Consider the following 4,431-nt stretch of genomic DNA (forward strand, 5'->3'; position numbering starts at 1 on the left):
TTTCTGTGTAAACATCACCTGAGATTTCTTACATCAGTTTTGGAGAAGTAATGGGACATGGGGACAGAGATAGGGAAGTTATACAGTATGGCTGTCTCTTGCTGAAGTTGTCTGACAGGGTTATTTAGATAGGTTTCCAACACCTTAGTTGAATGTTTATTGGAAGAAAAACATTCTAGTATCTGACATATCCAAATATATCAGAGACTGTGATTTTATATCCTCAAATTAATTATCCAGTTCTGAGGAAACCAGTTTAGGGTTTATTGGGGACCTTTCTTGTTATTGTTACAGAGTTGTCTTGTTTGATAAATACAAATCCCTGCTAAATCCAAATATGGTCTGTCTTAGATTGCACACAATGCACAAACCAACAAAATCATACACAATAAGAATATAGATTCAGTTTTCATGATAGATATTAGTGTGAAATCAGTCAACATAGCACATTATTTTTAGCCTGAAGAATAAATTTATATTTTCTTTTCTTTTTTTTTTAAGAGAGAGAGAGAGAGAGAGAGAGAGAGAGAGAGAGAGAGAGAGAGATTTTTAATATTTATTTTTTAGTTTTCGGTAGACACAACATCTTTGTTTGTATGTGGTACTGAAGATCCAACCGGGCCCCACGCATGCCAGGCGAGCACGCTACCATTTGAGCCACACCCCCAGCCCCCATAAATTTATATTTTCAATTATCTAAGTAGCACATTATTTTTAGCCTGAAGAATAAATTTATATTTTCAATTATCTGATAACATGAACACATTTCTTTCAATAGTGGTCATGGTAGATAAGGGAATATATATATTCTCAAAGAATAATCAGAGGGCTCATAAAGACACATTCTGACTCTTCAGTGTATCTGGTTTCATTCTCAGACTTGACAATGATTCCCATAGCTGTGCAGTGGGAGTGGGTTGGGGGCAAAGAAGGAAAAGTAAACAAGGGCTTCAGAGACGTTCAGAGATGTACAATTCTATTATCAACACCTATTGCCAAGGTTTAAAAGTAGATATGAGAGATGTATATTTCTCTCTTTCTCTCTCTCTCTCTCTCTCTCTCTCTCTCTCTCTCACACACACACACACACACACACACACACAATGTATTCATCTGGATATATAAGTCGTTAATGAGGACAAAGATAATGTCTATCCTTCATTTTTTTTTTAACTAGCAGCTTGAGGGGCTCTATTCTGTTAAGTGTTGAAGACTAGCAAACTGATTCATTACACTTATAATTTTATATTCACTTCATATTTGTAAAAGAAATGAACATACCTATACCTGTAAGTAGTCCTCCATGTAGTTGTTGAGTCCCCCATGAGACAAAATTTCTCAAGAGTGGGCTACATGTAACCTTTTACCATCAATGAACCTGATAAAATTTCACTCCTGAGGTAGTTTTAGGCCAGACTAAATGTGTGATATCAAGGGCAGAGAGGTGAAAGATATGAACAAAAGAAGTTGTGTGTGTCCACTGGCAGCTGTTCTTTTGCTCTTGTTTGCAAATTATAAGAAAGTTATTTCTAGAGAAGTTTGTAAGAATCAAAACCAGCTCTATTATGGAAGCAAAAGATACATTTACTCATCCTTGGCTATTGAAGAACTTGCTTCAGTCTCCATAAAAGGGATCAGAGGTCAGTTTCAGGGCTTAGGGTGCAGGCAGATTTATTATAGAAAATAGTAAATAGATAGTCAAAGAGCAGTTGCTACATTTACTATTCAAATAACAGGAACCGAGATTTGTCAGTGATAGGTGGAATCATTGTGTGCCTGGTTTCCAGGAAAACAGAATGAGCTCTGCCCAACCCAAAGGTATTCATCTTGCAATTATAAAAACATACCTACCCAAACTCACCTACTTAGTAAAAAAATGTTCCAATATTTATTGAGCTGTGTTTTCCATGTTATAACATTTTTAAAATACAAAGTTAAATGACATCTATTAAAAACGGTTTTATTCTAGTAGGTTAGCCCACCTTTCAAAGCTCACAGCACACTGAAAAAAGCAGATTATACTAAAAAAAAAAAAAAAAAAAAAAAAAAGGAAGAAGAGACCAAAGTTACTTCATTCAGTTAAATGGAAGTCATAAGGGATGAGAGCCCAATGCCCTTGCTCTGCAGTCAAATAGCCTTCACATAATTCACACTCCATCCTACACTATCATCACAAGATTGTAGTGAAGCTGAACCTCTGGAGTCTGTAGCCTCTACTTTCTGTGTAGAAATTTTCTTTGGGATGGTCACACATCTCTCTTTCCTCTTTTACCCCTTTCACATGTGCCTGCTGAGCTCCAGGACATTTTAAAAGTGTTTGACTTATATTCTCAATATTGGGGTTAATATTACTCTAACACATTCAGAAAATATCGTTGAATTGTGGTCTCTTCAGAGCAATTGAAAGTGGGATAAGAGGGGCTGGGGATGTGGCTCAAGCGGTAGCGCGCTCGCCTGGCATGCGCGCGGTTCGATTCTCAGCACCACATACAAACAAAGATGTTGTGTCCGCCGATAACTAAAGAATAAAAAATCAAAAAATTCTCTCTCTCTTTCCTCTCTCACTCTCTCTTAAAAAAAAAAAAAAGTGGGATAAGAATTAAAGTTGAGTCCCACCTCAATAATGAAGAATTTTTATCTAGGAATCTAAATCTAATTATATTGGCATAAGATAAATGATTATTGTCAGTGGTATTATTAATCAAAACGTCTAGGATCAAAAACCAATACCAATTATTCCAGTTTTTTAGGGTTCATAGTTGTTCATAAGTAATTGAAATTTTGAAAGAGGCCATGGAGTGGATTAAAGCACGTTCAGTAGGTTTGATGTATGATGATACACAGTTTAATTCAGTTAACAGGACATGGTAATGGTTCTTCAGTCTACTAGAAATATAGAAACCTAGAGGAAACAGTAGAAATTTTTTACAGCCGTTTGGTTGAGTACTTTTATATGTGTTGACTCTAATAAAAAAACTAGGGCTCGTAATTTGTATGCATTTTGTTTTTAATTTTTCCAGTAATTTTTTGTCTTTCGTATTGTCCAAAAATATGCATATGGAATGGCTTGGGAACAAAAACTGGTTCTTGGCCAGTAAGAGTTTGAGAGGCATTGATGTAGATTATAGTACATTTTCAGTACATCATTCTGAGAATGAAGTTCTGAGAATAGCTGATTCCATACCACATTCCAAACTTTGAAGATTGATATTTCATGCATGATTCTACATAAAATTCTTAATAAAATCAATGTTCATTTTCCCAAAGAGGAATTAAGCTGGATCTATACACTCAAAAAACAGTGGAAAATTTCTTATTTTTCTGATTGTACAGGTTGCAGAATCACATTGGTCATACAGTCACCTATATACATACAGCAATTATAATGTCTGTTTTATTCTGCTGCCCTTCCTATCCTGCCTTCCCCTCCCCTCCCATCACTTCTCTCTACCCAGTCTAATGTGACACACTTTTTTTTTATTAGTTACAAATTGTAATCACATTATTACTTGCATAAGTTAGGTTGACTTTTTAAATGTGTCAAATGCAAAGAACTCTAAATAATGCAATACTATCCATTTTAATACAATGTTCATTTTACATGAGACAAGTGATCATTTTAAATTTATTTTGTTAGAAAGTTTCAAGCGTTTATCTTTATTTCTTAATTTCCTCACTTTCCCTTTATCCCTTTTATTCTTAACTTGTAGTTATATAAGATTTTTTTTGATAAAATGATAAAATACAAAACATACAAATATTTCTTCCAAATTTCACAATTCATAAATAAGAAATTCACATATATTCAGATTTTCTATTTTAGGCAATATTTTTCAAAAGTTAATATATGCTTCACATAATCATATATGATTAATGTATAATATGCATTATTTTTACTTGATGACACCTTAAACATTGTTGCACATTACTAATAAATGTGATAAGCATAAAAAAAAAACAGTGGAAAAGCAGATAATCCCTGAAATTTAGCTCCTACATCTATCCCTTTTCTCTAATACAAGCTCTGGTGCAACCATCCTAAAGCCATTCTGAGGCTCCAGTACATCGACTCTGTAGGAGCCAAGGCAACCCATGCTCCGCTCAAAGAGCACCACCACCCGGAAAAACGCAGCTGCCCCAAGCCCGGAGCAGCGGGGCGGGAGGCACTTGCGCCCCGGAGTAGGCGGGGACTTCCTGGATTGGCTTGACGCTCTGCGTCACGCGGCTCCGCCCCTCGGCCTATCTCACTCCACCCGGCCTAGGCGTTGCGCGCCGACGGCGGACTGAGATTGGCAGGCACGGTGTGGAGTCGATGACGCAAGAGTCCCGATCGGTCCCCCATTGGTGGGCGTGCCCCTGGGGGCAGCCTCTCTGGGGGCGGGGCGGGGGAGGGGGGAGGTTCCAAAGTTAGTATGAATTAGCAGGGGTTCC

Source organism: Callospermophilus lateralis, chromosome 7 (genome assembly GCF_048772815.1).
Source record: "Callospermophilus lateralis isolate mCalLat2 chromosome 7, mCalLat2.hap1, whole genome shotgun sequence".
In the NCBI taxonomy this organism is placed as follows: domain Eukaryota; kingdom Metazoa; phylum Chordata; class Mammalia; order Rodentia; family Sciuridae; genus Callospermophilus; species Callospermophilus lateralis.